The sequence below is a fragment of the Oryzias melastigma genome, linkage group LG19 (assembly GCF_002922805.2).
Source record: "Oryzias melastigma strain HK-1 linkage group LG19, ASM292280v2, whole genome shotgun sequence".
Lineage (NCBI taxonomy): Eukaryota > Metazoa > Chordata > Actinopteri > Beloniformes > Adrianichthyidae > Oryzias > Oryzias melastigma.
Window position 1 is genome coordinate 14936312 of NC_050530.1, and position 19293 is coordinate 14955604.

Here is a 19293-nt window from a genome sequence, read left to right on the forward strand (position 1 = left end):
GGTTTTTAAAACGACGTGCACAGAAGTGTGTTCTTCCAACAGTGTTAGCTGCAGAAGTGCAAAGCGATTATGCACTGCCAAATCTACACACACACAGGCTGGAATCCGCCTCCAGATTGTTTAACATACAGCAGACATTCACTCATTGTTCTGTGGGAGTTGCAAGGTCAACAAGCTACATCCCTGATAGACTCAACATGGAGCGGGAAGAGAATGAACAAAGCCGACACATGCACTGACTTAACCTGAACACGTGTGGAAAAGCACGAGCACGCTCCACATACAAATACAGAGCAATTCATGACAACATAGACCTTTATTGTTGATGCTTTTTTATCCTTGAAGTTATCAAGTGAATATACTGATGGATTGACACACTTCAAGGGAAACTGTTGAATATTGCAGTTCTCCATCATGATAATGTGTGAATCGAGTTTACCTGTCAGGTTGAGGTGCAGGGGGAGGGCCAAATGCAGGAAACAGGGGACCGTGAGACGACTGCTATGAAATGACATTAAAGAAAAGATGCTGCTTTGGCAGGATTCCTGTAAAGGATGAATCCAAGAAAACTAACCTAAAGTTAAGGACAAGCAAAGAAAAATAAGAAAATAAAAATTATATTTGAAGAAAAAAGATGGTTTACACATGGAAGTTGATGGCAAAAATTTTGATTGGTCTGTTTATAACTTAAATAATATAATAAAGAAAAAATACTAGGATTAGCAAGAATATATAAAAAAGGGTATTTGACAATGACTAATACTGTAGCTGTTTATTTGGACATTTTTTACTTTTTTTAAGTCTCAAATTTGGAATTTATCCTCTTTTTTCCATCAGCAATACAGAACAAAGCAATTCAAACATTGAAATTATTATCAATAACAGTAGATGGGCTAATGAAAGTTTTACAATCAAACGCAGAATAGATGATGGTTCTATCATCACTGGATCGACTGTTTAAGTAAATTTCAACAATACTTGGAAACTTTGGCAGAAATTATGCAAAGAAGTATTTCTTTTTATGTTCTTTTTTCTTTGTTTATCCAAGTAAATAAGGAGAACATGCTGGTTTGGGGTCTCTGGGGAGAAAAACGTTGATCAAACCTGCTCTGCGCAATGTTCATGGCACACTGTTGAGATTACTTCCTGTCTCATACCAACTCCTTTTCTTCCCCTCATATCAATTAGTGCAATTCTGTATTTATTTGACCCAGTTTTTTTTTTTTTTTTTTTTTCTCAAAATGTTGCACCGTAGGAAGATTTTAGGGAGCAGTTTGGGTAAAACAAGTGAGAACAATTGGGATTTTTTTTTTTTTATTGGCATTCTTGGTTTGAATAGCTGATATCTAACCCTGCAATCAAGTCAGAAGTGGTCTCCACATGAGAGCGGACGATATCAGAGAAGAGAGCGAATCTATCAGTGCAGACAAATCTGACATTAAGGGCACAATCAGCTTTGTGTTATTGTCTGGCCTAAGGGTTTGTCAATCAGAGGATGCAAAAGATTTTTTTTTTCTTTTTCTTAATGAAAAGATTATTCCAATGTGGCCACACATTTACTCCTTTTTTAACCCAAGTTAACAAAAATGTTATTTTAGGCAAATTATTCATGATTTCAAAAGCCAGTTACACTCAATGTTGTGAAATTTAAGCTACTTTCTGTGTAGTAGCCATGCTATAGCTCCTCCTTATAGGTCCTACTCTAAAAAAACTTGCTTGACACGAAATTCACAGTTTGTATGATTTTTTTTTTTTGGCTTAAGGACACAGAGCAGAACAAAAGAACAACTCACCCCACAGCTTGACATGCTCTGCTTCTGTTGCACAGATTTATACTCGTCTCTATGCATCTGCTGACTAAAGATCAACAACAGAAATCATGTTTTTATCCAAAAAATTCTGAAACACATACATGGAAAAATCTCTAAATTTGCTAGACAATGTCATTTTTTTTTTATTTAATAAGCTAATATGATAAATGAAAAAAAGCTTAAAGTTAGTGAAATCTTCTAGATGTTTACGTTTCAGATGCATTATTATTTTTGGAGAAGTCTAATTTCAAAGCACAATTAATAAGAATTAAAACACTGGGGTAAAAAACACAATCTGTAGCCAGATGTTAGTGTTTTTTCTGTAGTAATCTGCTGGACTTTTTTCTTTTCTTTTTTTTTTCCAACTAGTATATTTTCCACACTATGAGGCATACTAGATTATAAGACAGTGAATCGTCAGTTCTCAAAGTTATATCATATATGTTTGAAGTAGGCACATTAAGTGAAACAAGAGTCAGAGAGAACTCAGTCAGTCAAACTTAAACTGTCTTCACAGTAACTCTTGCTAGCAAAGTTAGAAGCATTAGCATATTTACAATACTAGTAATTTCCAACCTTCTTTTTTTCATTGCTAAAAAAAACAAACAGATGAATGCAACTAAAACAAATGTTACTGTGACAATGCTAGCTCACAACCTAGCTTGTTAGTAACAAAAAAAAAACACAGACACCAGAACACGTTTGCCAACCTAGTTAGCTAAATGTTAAAAACATTCAGGGCTACACCGCTACACGATAGCTAAGTTAGAAGCGCTAGTGTTTTCACAAAACCTGTAACCTTCTTCTTTTCCAGCTTGTAAAAAAAAAAATAATAATAATAACAATAATTTAGAAAAATACAACTTCAACAAAGGTTACTATGACTATGCTAACTCACAGTCTATCTTGCTAGTAACACGTAAAAAAAAACATCACTACATGTTACAGTAGTTGCGTCAGGGTATTTACGATACTTATAATTCCCAACTTTTTCTAGTAATTTGTAAACAAAAAAGAATACAGTTAAAATAAATGTTACTGTGACTATGCTAACTTACAACCTAACTTATTAGGAACAAGTAATAAAACACATTATCTTCGTTAGCATAATCGTAATGGCCAACCTTGTAACGGAACACCTATAAAAAATGATGCTCATGAAACAAACTTTACTGTGGCTATGCTAACCACAGTCCAACACCACTACATGTTAGCTACATTAGTATATTTACAATACCTGTACCTCACAACCTTGTTTGCAAAATGTAAATACAGAAGAAAAAAAAAAAAAAAAAACAGTCAGCGCCACACATTAGCATTTTCATAATAACACTTTGCCAAGAACCTCTTAAAATTACCTAAAATCTCCTAAACTTAAGGCACAGGTGTCATTTAAAAAAATAAAAGGTTTATAGGGTTGCTTTACAGTGCGAGAAATACAGTATGTTCTGTGTTCTATTTGCCCAAATTTTTTATTTTCTTTTTGAATGTCCGTCATTTCCTCCTTATTATTCATAGTCATCTTTAAATAATATGATCACTGATAAAACCAACAGGGCTTTTGTGAAATTGACTTATCTCACTATTTATACAGAAAAATATTTCCTTGGGCTTTGCTCTTTGTGAAATATAATAATTGTGCAGTGGAACCAGGAATATAAAATCTTTGTATGGATACTAGTGACATCTGCAGCAACATCTGGAAGAAAAATGCTATTGCTAATCCCCATTGCTCTTAATTAGCTAACTGCTAATCACAATTACTGCTTTGAAGATGAGAAAACGCTGCTTCCTAATTATGTCTGGAAATTTAAACCATTTTTAATTGGGCTTAAACATTTTCTGGCTCCTTATTTCAAGTGTTTGTGGATGTCGGTTGTGTTCTGTTAGCTGTAAATCACAGTCATTTAAAAGCTAAGTAAAAAAAGCTGTTTTTCTGTTTATGACTTCTTAAATTCATGTTAATGCAGTTTTTTTTTGTTTTAGTTTATATGTTTAAAGTCATTTTAATCCCACTTCTCAAAATATTTTTACTTTTTTGTGTTAATTATGAATTTTATTTTATTTTATATTTCGAGATATATTAAAAGCATCCATTGAAGCCTTTTAATTATGATTATTAATCCAAAATAATGAAAAAAAAAAAAATTGTGTGACTGGCACAGAGCAACCCCCCCCCCACTTCCCATTGCTGAGAGTTCTCTGTTTATGCAGAGCAGCAGGAGTTTGGCCTTAAATTTGCTTCTGAGTTGTGGGCAGGACTGTTGATATGGAGTAAGCCCGCCCCCACTTCCCGTTATCCTTTCGTTTAAACGTTCTCCCACTAGCCCCCCACAACCTCAATCTAACACTACTGGTGTAACAAAAATGGTGAGCAATATCGGAGCTATCTCGCCAGATAGTCGACTATGAGTGGAGGCATCAGGATGTATTTTCTATATTACAACTACAATCTTTTTGAAATAGCATTTTTTTTCATCTGATTCACAATGATTTGAATTTAAAAAAAATACTCAGATATACAATTTTAATCTTCTTCATAGATGTTTTTTAATGGAGTCTTTAAGAAAAACATTTCACAGAGATTTTAATTCTTAACTAATTGTTTGGGTTATTCTGGATTATAGTAATCTCACCATACTATTAATTTGTATGTAATTAGCCAGTAATCTACATTACTGTTGGATGTAATCCTGGTGGCCAGAAAAATGGACGGCTCCTTGGATTTTTCTTTGTATTTCTGTCTGTATTTTGCGGCTCTGCTGGACGTTTGCTCAGCAGAGAGGCTGATGGCTGAAAGGCTCCATTTTCACTGGAGGGGGTTTATGCTCAAAAAAAAGCCATTCACAACGCAGAGTAAAAGTTTCCTTTTTTTTTCCTCCCCCACCTTGATGTCTTTGATTGAATGGATGCATTTATTTCCATTACTGCTTAAGTATTCCCAGCATGGTTAAGTTTCAACACTTGCCTCCCTCTGTCTACTCTGTCGAGTCGGTTCGCAGTTCCGCCTCACATTTATGTCCGTAGGATCAAGAATACGGCTGAATCTTTGTACTCTATAAACTTGAATTTTTTTTGTGTAAATGTGAAACTTACTTTGGTTAAAGAAGACATTTGCAGATTCTATTAATATTGCATAAAACTTTAATGTGGTTGGTCTCCTCCTTTTGTTTGGTATACGAGTAGAAAGAAAACGTGTTGGTTAAAATGTAGGAACCAAAGTGCCACTTTTTTTTTGTGGTTTTAAAACATACATTAGTATTTTTTAATTTGGAAAATAGAATATTTGTTCAAATTTTTAAATACATGAAGTTTTTATTCAAGATAATTTATATTCAATTTATATTGAAAACTTGTTTTATTAACATAACTTAAATGTTAAAATATCCAAATTAGGTAAAAGAACCTCTTTTTTTGACATAGCTTTAAAGTCATTTTACGTAAGTGATGGGATGCATATCGATGCAAAGTTGATATGAAATGAATCAGCTGATCTAAGTTGATCGCGTAAACCAGGGGTGTCAGACATCCAGCCCTCGGACCAAATCCGGTCTGCCTTTATAATTCAATCCGGCCCATCATAAAGAAAGAGAAAAAATATAAGGATATTGAAAGAAAAAAAAAAACACACGTTTATGGCCAATTCCTTAGGCGAGTTATGGTTATTTAAAGAAGTGGCTGCAATGCCCAATTTCGCCAACAGGGGGAGCAAAGGAAACGAAATACTGGTATAACAAGAACTAAACAGCATTTCTTTGCAAAGGCGTGCCATGCCAAAAAAATTGTAAGTACAATTTGAAAAATGCATTCATAGTTCCTCCTTAGTTTTTAATATTTTGTTTTATCGCAGAATTTATAACAAATATATATAACAGATTTATAACAAATATTCACTCTTCGACACTTCAAATTTCACAGGTACTTACAAATGTAACAGTAGCACTCGATAGAACAAATGGATGCTACTAATTAGCTGGATTGGCACTAAACATTTTTAGCCATCTGAGTTTCTTTTGCCATTGACAAAAAAAAAAAAAAAGCTTTTGGCAATTTGCAGATAACTGTGCCCTTTTTATCCCTAATTTTGAGTTTGTGACTGTTTGTGTGTTTATCCCCATGTACCAACGCACCAGTCAAAAAAAGGAAATTAAAAGAAGGCTTTAGAGTGAGCGCACATTATTCACACGCCATGGACAAAAGCATGGACTCTTCCGCTTCCACTCAGCATGCCTGCGATTTCTTTATTTTTGTGTCTTTTATTCATTTTCTTAACAGTGTGCCTCCATAGCCGCCACGCATAGAGAGAAGAATGGCCGACCCCACCGTGAGCCTAATTAACCTTAATTAAAGACACGAAAGCAGAAAAGGAAAAAGTGAATCACTGTGTCAAATTAGCTGGAGTTGCATATTTTTGCATAGAGTTAAGAGTACATAGATTCACTAAATACTTAAAAAATATTTTTATTTTGTTTTAATACTTCATTTTATCAAGGCAGTTCTTTAATGTTAGTACATGTAAGGCAGAACATTTTTTTAGTGGATCATAGTTTTTTTTTTAACAAGTGAATTACAAACATAAATTGAAAATATGTTCATTTTCTATATCAATAACCAACAGTTCTTTTTTTTTTATTCTACTTTTTTATTTTTGTTGGTGGTTTTGTTCATAAGAGCTGTTGTTTGTGTTAAAATCAAATTTTAAGAGTCTTGAAGTCCCAGTCAATTTTGAAATTTGGCTCTAAGTTGTGGGTGGTACTGCTGGTAGAGAGCAACCCCGCCCCTCTTCCCATTGCTGAGAGCTCTCTGATTAAGTTGTTTTTTTAAAGTGCATTTTCTCGTTTGCTCCTGATTTGCAAACAAATATCATTTTAATTTATAGACGTCCTCCATCATCAGAAAAAGTGTAACAACAACATGCTAAAAACACCAGTTTTATCAACATGGCTCCTTAAACTTCTCTTCTTTTCTGACAATTTTCAAAAGTACTTTGCAAATAAGTAAAAAATACACAACATTTAATAAAAAAATGTGATTAAAACCTCCTAATTTAACACCAATTTAGTTTTTTTTTTCTTTATTTTTTTTAAATGACATTTACTTCATCTGACAAACAGACCTTAAAAAAAAGTCAAAAGTAACAAATAAATGAGTGAAATACTGAATGAATTTTCAACATTTTATTCTTTCACCCAACACTACTATGTCCATACAAAAACAAATGTCAGAATTAATTATTGCAATTTTGTTTCACGCCTTACAGCTTGAAGTCAGTTTCGGTGATATTTAGGAGATTCCACATTAGTGCATTGTTAGCACGTGTCTTTTTTTAGCCATCTGTTGCGTTTCTGTGAAGACGTTGTTGGAGGATCTGGCAGCCTCATTATTCAGCAGCCTAATCTGCCTTGATAAAGTTTCCTGTTTTGGGGCCAGCAAGAGGAGAAAGCGAGTCTGATAGCATCCACGCGTGTGATTCATGGAGCGTGCTCGCTGTCTTGCTCTTCATCCTGTCCTCCATGTCGGTGGCGGATTACAGGGAGAGACTAATGAATGTTGCCCTAATGAATAACCGGAGCTGCCGATTGTTCCTCTGCAGCCACCGCAGGCCTACCACCTCTCACAAATGATGAAACTGTGATACTCTTACCCCTTTTCTGGTCTTCTTCTCATTTCCTTGTGTCTGCACTTCTACTTCTGTTCTCCATTCTTTTATACCGGCTCGTTACGATCTCAGAGGAAAGAAAAACTCGGATGCAGCTTTCCTCTTCTAAGACACGCAGTCAGTGAATGGTCTAGTTACTAACTGTTGTCAAATATAAGGCGCACTGAACTATAAGTCACATTAAGCGAGACAAAACTTAAAAAAATGGTCCATCAGTTGGTCAAACATGAACTGCATTTCTAGAACGTTTGTGTAACTCTACGCATTTGCTACCACTTGTTTGCGAAAAACAGCCTGATGCAGCTAAAACAAACATTACAGTGACTAAGCTAACTCCTGCAAACACAGTCAGAAACTTCTGCATGTTCGCGACGCTAGAGTATTCACAAGGCCTTTAACTCCGAACCTTGTTGGCAACACGTAAAAAAAAAAATTAAAAAAACAAAAAACAGACTGATACCGCTAAAACAATTGTTACCGTGACCATGCTAAATCCCAACCATGTTAATAACACATACTAACCCAGTCAGACACCGCTAGTGTATTCACAAGACCTGTAACTCCCAACCTTTTCTGCAACATGTTAAACAGAAAGTTTGACACTGCTAAAACAAACGCTACTTTGACAACGCTTACTACCAAACTTGCTAGCAACACGTAACCAAAAAGACTGATACCGCTACAACAAATGCTCCTGTGGCCATGCTAACTTCTAACCTTGATTGCTACAAGTAAAAAAGACACAGACTAATATTGTTAAAGCAATTGTTTCTTTACCTATGTTAAAACCCAACCTTGTTTGTGAAATAAAAAACACAGTCAGACACTGCCACATAAGACCTATAACTCCAATGCAAGGATTTAAACCAAAAAACAAAAGTCAAATACTCCTAAAAAATGCAACTCTGACTTTGCTAACTACCAGCAACACGTAAAAAAAAAAAAAAAAAAAAAAGACCGATGCCGCTAAACAAATGCTTCTGCGGCTATGTTAACTCATCCTTGTTAGCAACACGTAACATAAAGATACATCTAAAACGAACGTAACTGTGAGTATGCTAACAACCAGCCTTGTTAGTAACATGTAAAAAAACAGTCTCGTACTCACAAAACCTGTAACTCCTCACCTTGTTTGAAAAAAAAAATAGATTTAGATTTAGAAAACATAGTGTGCTTAAACCGAGTTGTTGAAAGTGGATGTAGCGACTTCGCTAATGCAGATAAGCATGATGTTTGTTTTTTGTTTTTTTTTAAGCACTAGCAGAAGTTTAGCCTTGAGTTCAAACAGGGATCTCTTGCATATTTTGACAAGAAACAAAAGCAATTTTAAAGCACATAGGTTATTTTTACAAGTCTTCTGTTAGATATTTCTGCCTTTCGTTTCTTTTTTCTCACCATTCTTTACTTGTTTCAGCTCACAAGGCAAGTTTGATGTGCCGATATCTGATTTGGCTTCATTCCCCATAACCCCCTGGCTCCACAGGAACATTTTACAGCATCTTGTTTCCATTTGTACGTTGCTTTCTCCCATCGGGGTTTTGATCTGTCGAGGATCCGTCCATCATAAAGCCGGAATGAATGTCCAAAGATACTCTTTCTGCCCCGCAGGCACCGAGACGTATCCGATGAGATGAGGAAACAGCTGCACTGCATACATGCCCTCTTTTTAAGTCCTGTCAGAGTGCTGCTGCCCGGTTTTCCTGCAGCAACAGAACAGAAAAATATGTTTGTATAATTTTGGTTTACGATCGCTTGATATCATTTGCTGCGATCTGAAATGATAAAGTGTGTCACTTGTGCTATCTGACATCTTGTGTTTGCTATGCTTTTGTCTGGGATGTAATAGAGTTTTCATTGCGTATCTCTGTGCTGGGAAACCTCTGCTCTGGTCTGATCCTGTTAATGCTGAAATCTGATTATAGTCCATACACCACAAAGGCAACATGTTTGAGAGTGTGGCCCTTTGTCTTTCACTGCATACTTCTGCAAATCAGATATGTTCAAAAACACACTTTTTTATGATAAACTGTAAAATTAGATTTTTTTTTATTTTTTGCTTGATTATTATTATTATTGTATTCCTATTGGCTTATGATTTAATCTCACCTCAATCCTGAATTTCAGGAATGTTGCAGTGTGTACTCAAAACACCTTTTGATAACAACACATAACAACTAACTCATGATGTCCGAACAAAGTGGCCAAAGACAAGAAATTATGTGTCTCTAATCTAATTTTTATTAATCTAAGTTATTCCTTGTTTAGCTCTCTGTAATTTTTCTCTTTTGCAGTTTCAATAAAGTTTTATGTTAGTTGCACAGAAGACACAAACTAACATGACAAAAAGGTTCACCAACAATCACACAATATAATTCTGGTTTAGAGCAGCTGTAGCAGCAAATATACACTGTAAAAAGTGAAACACTGTATCAATTAATTAGTTCTGTAATTTGTAACAATAAAAATAATTAATTTTCATCAAATTAAATGTTTAAGTTTATGGTTTACTGAACTTAAAAATGTAATTTGATATATATATATATATATATATATATATATATATATATATTTTTTTTATATATATATATATATTGTTAATGTAACAAATTGAATAACTTTTGTTAACTGATACAATGTTTCACTTTTACAGTGTAAAAGTGCTTCTACACTAAACATGATTTGCGTGAGCTGCCTCTCTTTTGCCGTGCGGTGGATTCAGGTTAAATATTTAAATGTAATCATAAAGATTTTCCCAGTACAAGTGACTACTGTCTCCCTCCAGGGGCTGTGACTGTATGACAGCCACTTCCGCTGTGTTTCTGTGTCTCTGTGGCTGAGCTTGAAGGCTCTCTGTCAAGCATTAACCCAAGGGGGGAAAAAATAGAATCTGTGAACCTTTTCCCTTGTTATAAAATGTCTCGATGAGGCCCGACCATGCAGCAGCCTCCGCACCCTGAAGTCGCTCTCTGTCTGCCAGCATATTGAGCGGATGAGCTCCATCGCAGGAGTGAAATCCGGCAATCTTTCCAGAGTGTATCCCACCTTCGCCCCAATGTAGCCGGATGGACTCTGCAACATGCAGCTCCAGCGGGTTAAGGAAATAGATGGAAGTTCAGGACAAAAATGCTCGACTCGGATTAGAATTCTACCCACTGATCGAGTCACTGAAAAAGTCACGTGTCCAAAGCTGAGTTCCTGATTGGCAGATGCGATGCGGCGATCTGTCAAACTTTAGATATAAAAATTTTGGCCACACTACCCAATTTGGCCCTCGCCGCTCAAATCGAGGAGCTGCCAGACCGCCGAGCCGTACCTGCCGCTCAAATTGCACCGCAGGACTTCAGCTTGCCTCAATTTGTGTCTGAACCATAGACTTAACATTGAAACTGGCCACCTCTGCCGCGCTAATCGCGTTTGGTGTGAATGCACCTTAATGTGTCTGGTGCTGTTGAAGATTTTAGGCTCAATGACAGACTGATCTTTACCACCTGTAAGTTTATAGGCAGCATGGGTGCAGAGGTACAGCTGTTGGCCTCTAATCCAAAGATTGCTGGTTTGGCTCCCAGCCTACCAGCCCATCAAAGGGTCGAAGGGTCTTTGGACAAGACACTGAACCCCACATTGCTCCTGATGGTTATAAGCTGGCGCCAGTGTTTGGCAGCGGAGTGTGTAACTGTAAAGCGCTTTTGGCCTTCTAAGAAGGTAGTAAAGCGCTATATAAGTGTGCAACATTACCAATTTAGATTTTGCTGTGACAAAAAAGTACTATTCTATACAATTTTGTTTTTTAGTAAATTTGGATTTTCATTAGCTCAAAGTTACAAACTCATTTCCTATTCACAAACTAGAATTTCAATGGAGGAAATGCGTAACTTTGACCTGCAGCTCAAAATACATCACAACATCAAAACACAAAAATTAACAATAGTTTTTGAGCAAGTCGTCCTTGACCATTGGTGCACGCTTGACATTCAGGAAAGCTGCATGTTCAACACCTTTTGAAAATCTGCTGTCGGTAAAAGTAGGTACAACTTTAGAGCCTGATTGCGATTCCCATACTAGATAAATCCTCTTTTTATAACTTTTCTTTACAGCCAAGACCTTGCTGGTAGTTCACAGTACTGAACTTTCTATACAAAAAAATTACAAATCACGCAAGGGCAAATGTAAGGTCTTGTTGAAAAAGGAATAGTTTTGACATTTGAGACAAATTTATAGGGTACGACATTTAAATCACTCACCGTGTTGGTTTTTATTGTGCAAATTACAAAACAGCTCAATTCTTTTGACTTTTTATGATGAAAAGCTTTTAATAAAACTGCCATGTTCTTGACCCTTTTCTTTAAGGGTCACTTCCAGTGCAACAATCCAAGCAATGAGCTTCCAAATCAACAATTATGTTGAGGTTTAAGTTTACAATGTGACAGGATAAATTACTGTTATCAGACGGTCTGTGCTGACAAAGTCTGACAAGTGAACTTGTGTTTATGCATCAGTGGTGATGGTGTTTGATTAAATAGCAGCGTTTTGTAAAGCATAGATTGGACGGGTGCAAAAGGTTCACAGTTGTTTTGACTTTGGAGTGTCTTTGTAAAAGAAAGGAATGCATTTGTGTAACTTTAGGTGGAATACGTTCTCCAAGTAAAGACAAGGCTATTTACAAAGGTAATCATGAATGAAAACATTTAATAAAGTTTTTTGTTGTACGTTATACTTCTAACGCTGTGTACATACCAGCATCTGATGTTCTTGTTTCCATTAAAAGTGGGGTCATCTGGACCCCAAAAGACAGTGTGCAGAACTTTTTTTATCATTGATTTTTGAGTTTCGCTAATGTCCATGGCATGCATAAAATCCTGTCCACCTTTGTCCACATTTGTCATGGAAAGAATCACCCACCAATATATGGTTGGAGTCATCTGGACCCCAAAGAGAGCGGAAGAGCGTGCTGCTTGTGGTTCTTGAACGTGGTGTTTGTTCACAGTACCTTTTTATTGGAAGTGGTCCAATAAATGCTCGTTTCCGAGCCCCGTTTGATCGTTGTTGGTCACAGATAGTTCATAAAAGGACCTCAACACCTTGAAATGTCTTGTTGTTTCTTTCCCCCTTTCTCTAAAGAGAGACACAGGTGAATAAATGATGAAACCACTGAGAAATATTGTTCAGATTTGAAAAACAAAACATAAAAGAGCTGTGCTGACCTGAGTGCTCCGCTGTGTGTTTATCTAAAGGTGTTTGTGCCCCTGAGTCGTTGATGCAGCTGCATATGGACGCTCCTAAGGCTTTTATCTAACAGAGTGACAGTTGGGGAGAAACAGCAAATGCAAGGAAACAAACACAGTTTGGGTAGATTTAAATCCTACAGATCAAAAATTAAAAGAATCCCTAAAAAAAAACAAAAACGTATAGAGCAAAGATGCAAACACCAGTATGACCTAGTTTTTCTTGAGCAAGCAGTCCAAGCAAGAACCAATCCTAACACTAAAGCAGCAATTTAAAGTCATAACATAGACGAGTCAAAATTGCAGTATGATGAATGTGCTTGAGTTCTGAGTGCATTTAATACGTTTTGTTTAAAATGTTTACTGTATTTCCCGCACTGTAAGACACACTTGAAAGTCCAATTTCTTTCAAAAATACACCAGTGTGCTACATAATCCAGATTGTCTTATATGGATCAATTCTGGTTCTGTTTACTGATGTCGCAGGGATTTTGAGAGGTGCAAAGTCAAAGTAATGTTTGTTTTAGCAGTGTCAGTACCTTTTTTTACGTGTTGCAAACAAGGTTGGGAATTAAAAGGATTGCGAATACGCTAACACTTCTAACGTGGCTATCGTGTTATGGTGTCGGTCTGTGGTTGTTTTTTACACGTAACTAACAAGGTTAGGCGTTAGCATAGTCACAATAACGTTTGTTTTAGCGGTATCAGTCTGTTTTTTTACGTAAGCAAGGTTGGGGGTTAATGGTATTGTGAATACGCCTACGCTTGTAACATGGCTATCATATTGCAGTGTCTGTCTGTGGTTTTCAATGTGTTGTTAACAAGGTTAGGTGTTAGCATAGTCACAATAACGTTTGTTTTAACTGTACCTGGCTGTTTTTAAGAGTTACAAACAAGGTTAGGAGCTGAAGGTGTTGTGAACACACTAACATTTGTGAAATACCTATCATGTGGTGCTATCAGACTGTGTATTTTTAATGTGTAACTAGGAGGTTAGGAGTTAGCATAGTCACAGTAGAGTTTGTTTTAGTGGTATTAGTACCTTTTTTTATCTGTTACAAACAAAGCTGTGAGTTGAAGGTATGAATACATTAATGTATTGATGTGGCTATCGTGTAGCAGTGTCTGTCTTTTTTACGTATAAGTGTCAAGGTTGAGAGTTGGCATAGTCACAGTAATGTTTATTTTAGCTGCATCATTATTTATTTAAAAGTCATGAACCGCCACCTTAACGTGGTGGAGGGGTTTGAGTGCTTGAGTGATCTCAGGAGCTATGCTGTCGGGGGCTTCTGCCCCTGGTAGGGTCTCCCATGGCAGACAGGTCCTGAGTGACAAGCCAGACAAAGAGCGGTTCAAAACCCCTTTATGAGAAACAACACGAAAGATTCCGCTACGTCGCCCGGATTGGCGTCACCGGGGCCCCACCCTGGAGCCAGGCCTGGGGTTGGGGCTCGGAGGCGAGCGCCTGGTGGCCGGGGCTCCTCCCACGGGCCCCGGTCGGGTCCAACCCGAAGGAGCGACGTGGGATCACTCCCCAGTGGGCCCACCACCTGCAGGGGAGCTCTGAAGGGGCCGGTGCATTGTGGTTTGGGTGGCAGTCGAAGGCGAGTGCCTCGGCGGCCCAAACCCCGGTCATGGAATTTGGCTTTTGGGACATGGAATGTTACCTCTCTGGGAGGGAAGGAGCCTGAGCTGGTGCGAGAGGTTGAGAGATACCGACTAGATATAGTTGGGCTCACCTCTACGCACAGCCTGGGCTCTGAAACTCAGTCCCTCGAGAGAGGCTGGACTCTCTACCACTCTGGAGTTGCCCATGGTGAGAGGCGACGGGCTGGGGTGGGCTTACTTGTGAGCCCCCAGCTCAGCCGCCAAGTGTTGGAGTTTGTACCGGTGGACGAGAGGGTCGTGTCCCTTCGCCTTCGGGTGGGGGACAGGTCTCTGACTGTAGTTTCGGCTTACGGGCCGAACAGCAGTTCGGAGTACCCGGCCTTCCTGGTGTCTCTTGAAGGGGTACTGGAAAGTGCCCCAACAGGGGACTCCGTCGTCCTCCTGGGGGACTTCAATGCCCACGTGGGTAATGACAGTGGCACCTGGAGGGGCGTGATTGGTAGGAATGGCCTCCCTGACCTGAACCCGAGCGGTGTTTTGTTGTTGGACTTCTGTGCACGTCATAGTTTGTCCATAACGAACACCATGTTCGAACACAAAGGTGTCCATCAGTACACCTGGCATCAGGACACCCTAGGTAGGAGATCGATGATCGACTTTGTAGTCGTTTCAGGCGATCTCCGGCCGTGTGTTTTGGACACTCGGGTAAAGAGAGGGGCAGAGCTGTCCACTGATCACTACCTGGTGGTGAGTTGGATTCGCTGGCGGGGGAGGAGGCCGGAAAGACTTGGCAGACCCAAACGTACTGTGAGGGTCTGCTGGGAACGTCTGGCTGAGCCCTCCGTCAGGGAGGTCTTTAACTCCCACATCCGGGAAAACTTCAAGCAGGTACCGAGGGAGGTTGGTGACATAGAGTCCGAGTGGACCATGTTCTCCACCTCTATTGTCTCCGCTGCTTTCCGGAGCTGCGGTCGCAAGGTCTCTGGTGCCTGTCGTGGCGGCAACCCCCGAACCCGGTGGTGGACACCGCAAGTAAGGGATGCCGTCAAGCTGAAGAAGGAGTCCTATCAGGCCTGGCTGGCTTGTGGGACTCCAGAGGCAGCTGACAGGTACCGGCAGTTTAAGCGAGCTGCGGCCCGGGCTGTGTTGGAGGCAAAAACTCGGTCCTGGGAGGAGTTTGGTGAGGCCATGGAGAAGGACTATCGGTTGGCCTCAAAGAGATTCTGGCAAACCATCCGGCGTCTCAGGAGGGGAAAGCAGTTTTCTGCAGGCACCGTTTTCGGTGCAGGTGGGGATCTGTTGACCTCAACTGGGGACATTGTCGGGCGGTGGAAGGAATACTTTGAGGATCTCCTCAACCCTGCTGACACGCCTTCCGTTGAGGAAGCAGAGGCTGAGGACATTGGGGTGGAACTGTCCATCACCCAAGCTGAGGTCACCGAGGTTGTCAAAGAGCTCCTCGGTGGCAAGGCTCCGGGGGTGGATGAGGTTCGCCCTGAGTACCTCAAGTCTCTGGATGTTGTAGGAGTGTCTTGGCTGACACGTCTCTGCAGCATTGCGTGGCAGACAGGAACCGTACCACTGGACTGGCAGACTGGGGTGGTGGTTCCCCTTTTCAAGAAGGGGGACCGGAGGGTGTGTTCCAACTACCGGGGAATCACACTCCTCAGCCTTCCTGGGAAAGTCTATGCCAGGGTACTGGAGAGGAGAGTCCGTCCGATAGTCGAACCTCAGATTCAAGAACAACAGTGCGGTTTCCGTCCTGGTCGTGGAACAGTGGACCAGCTCTACACCCTCTTTAGGGTGCTGGAGGGTTCGTGGGAGTTCGCTCATCCAGTCCATATGTGTTTTGTGGATTTGGAGAAGGCGTTCGACCGCGTTCCCCGTTGTGTCCTGTGGAGGGTGCTCTGGGAGTATGGGGTCCGGGGAGCCCTACTCAGGGCTGTCCGGTCTCTGTATGACCGGAGCAGGAGCTTGGTTCGCATGGCCGGCAGTAAGTCAGACCTGTTCCCGGTGCATGTTGGACTCCGGCAGGGCTGCCCTTTATCACCGGTTCTGTTCATAGTCTTTATGGACAGAATTTCTAGGCGCAGCCAGGGGCCGGAGGGGGTCTGGTTTGGGGACCACAGGATTTCCTCTCTGCTCTTTGCAGATGATGTTGTTCTGTTGGCTCCATCGAACCGGGACCTCCAGCATGTATTGGAGCGGTTTGCAGCCGAGTGTGAAGCGGCCGGGATGAGGGTCAGCACCGCTAAGTCTGAGGCCATGGTTCTCGACCGGAGAAAGGTAGTTTGCCCTCTCTCGGTGGGTGGAGTGCGCCTGCCTCAGGTGGAGGAGTTTAAATATCTTGGGGTCTTGTTCACGAGTGATGGAAGATCGGAGCGTGAGATCGACAGGCGGATTGGAGCTGCGTCCGCTATTATGCGGTCGCTGTACCGGTCCGTTGTGGTGAAAAGAGAGCTGAGCCAGAAAGCAAAGCTCTCGATTTACCGGTCGATCTTCGTTCCAGTACTCACCTATGGTCATGAGCTTTGGGTCGTGACCGAAAGAACGAGATCCCGACTACAAGCGGCTGAAATGAGTTTTCTCCGGAGGGTGGCTGGACGCTCCCTTAGAGATAGGGTGAGAAGCTCGGTCACCCGGAGAGAGCTCGGAGTAGAGCCGCTTCTCCTCCGCATCGAGAGAAGCCAGTTGAGGTGGCTCGGGCATCTGGTCCGGATGCCTCCTGGACGCCTCCCTGGTGAGGTGTTCCGGGCATGTCCCACTGGGCGGAGGCCCCGGGGAAGACCCAGGACACGCTGGAGAGACTATGTTTCTCGGCTGGCCTGGGAACGCCTCGGGGTCCCCCCAGAGGAGCTGGAGGAAGTGGCCGGGGAGAGGGAAGTCTGGGCATCTTTGCTTAGACTGCTGCCCCCGCGACCCGGTCCCGGATGAAGCGGAGGAAGATGGATGGCATTATTTATTTATTTTTTTTGCATGTTGCAAGCAAGGTTGAGAGTTACAGGAATTGCATATCTAATGTGGGTAATGTTAACAATCAAGTTCTAAAATTATTATTGTAAATTTGCTAACGTGGCTATTGTGGCTATCATATAGCACTGTCGGATTGTGGTTTTTAACGTGTGACTAACAAGGTTGGGAGTTAAGGGTATTGCAGAAATATCAGGAATATCAAGTTCAAAACTGAATTCCCGGGAAGAGAAAAATACCTAAAGTAATTTAAATTAATCATGAATGCCAACCAGGACAAAGGTTTCACCCTGTCTGTAATCTTGCATATTTAATGAGGCAAAAGACAAGTTATTTAGCACAAAGCCATATGCTAAGAATGCCTAATGAGTTACTCCACAACATGACAACACACGCCTCCCCACACACACACTTCCTGAAGGCTTCAACTGCTATGCTGCACACACAAGTAGAACAAACTTCAGCCTTAAAGAAAGAATTTGACAGTTATTCCTTAATTTGAGTTGTGTGGCTCAGTATCAAAAACGTTTCAGCAGATGGACAACAGTATGTTAGCTAAATAAAATGGAATAGATAGTTTAGTACTGACCCGAATGAGCTCCCCAGTTTCGTGGAAGGTCGTAGAGAGGAGCAACTGGTGCAGGTGTGTCTTGCAATTCCCTTGAAGCTTGTTAAAAATGAAATGTACGATATGCATGTATGCCTTGAGACATACTGTGAAGTGTTTGTAAAGTTATGATCAGCGATGCACGTACAAGCGGTCACTTCCAATGAAAAGTCTATAACAATGAGCGCAAACATGCTTTTCAGGCTACTGTGTTCAAAACTCATGCATAGCTATGAAGTTTGCCATGGTTCTACTTATCTGCTACTTACCGCCTTGCTGGTTAAGCCACATTGAACATTGATAATATTGGATGCAGAGGGTACACAAAGAGCACTCACTTATTACATGAACAACACTTACAGACCAGTTGCGCAGTCTGCAAGATTTAGGGGAGTCGAAAAAATGAAAAACCCATACGACTCGTCTGGGTCTGACCTACTCTTATGTGTTGTATAAGTGGGAGCTATGACCTGTCTCTTGCATCATGCCTTTAGAAAAAATCCACACAAAGATTTTTGTTCCATAAACTCACCAAGCGGTCTACAACCTTGATATTTTAGGTTCTCCAACTTTTTGTTGGCAGACAATCTACTAGCCATAAGGGGAATTGTGACTAGGCCAGTAAAGACACGTAGACTGTTTTCATCAAAAGGGTTTTGACATTGAGCATTTGGCTCCCACTTCATTCAATTTCACTCACCCATCTTTGGATATTTTGAAACTGAGCCCTTCTAATACCCCTCAGATTGGAGGGGCATTTGAAACTTTAGTGGTGTCCAAATTAATTTTATTAAGGGTAAGGCGTGGGGACTTAATCAATAGGGTTATCCATTAACGTGGTACGCGTAACAGATGTAACACGTAAATTTAAGTAATGACTTTTTGTTTTAGCATGACTTTTTAAAGTTATAAAATCGATGTTGTTATGTATTTTGCGGGTGCTGGCCGTTGCGTGCTAACATAGAAGATCGGCCAGGGCTAAGTTGATAAAATCCATTTATCGATCTGAATCGATCTAAGCTTAATAGATAAATAATCGATTCATAAAAGGTTTTCGCTGATACTTTCTTCTTCTTCTGGAATAAGGTGTAATGCTTTAGCTCAATCGCCACCTAGTGGCCAAACTTTAATGCCCTCCAGGAGAGGCAGAAAAATTATTGGAGCCTCTCGGTTTGAGAAACCATGTAATACTGCATGATCTAATTATAACTTCATTAATACATTTTATAGTATGTAAACTGTATCAGATAAGTATAAAATCTTCAAAACATACAAATAGATTTCATGTATTCAATTCATGTATTTCTACACAAATGTGTTTAAACTCAAAATTGAATTGAATCAAATTGAGTGGATCGAAAGAATTGAAAATAAAAAAAAAAAAAAAAAAAACTCTGAGTCAAATCTGAAATTGTT

General features: G+C 40.1%; 1 protein-coding gene and 1 long non-coding RNA gene across 6 annotated transcripts in view; one reads left to right on the plus strand and one right to left on the minus strand.

The window, feature by feature from the left end:
* sdk2b (sidekick cell adhesion molecule 2b) overlaps positions 1–19293 on the plus strand; it is a 414280-nt gene that overhangs the window by 73362 nt on the left and 321625 nt on the right. The window lies entirely within an intron of this gene.
* On the minus strand, positions 6388–13105 carry LOC118600151. Its single transcript, XR_004949712.1, has 2 exons — positions 12458–13105; positions 6388–9170 (listed from the first exon to the last, which is right to left on the minus strand). It is a non-coding gene; the product is annotated as an uncharacterized LOC118600151 (long non-coding RNA).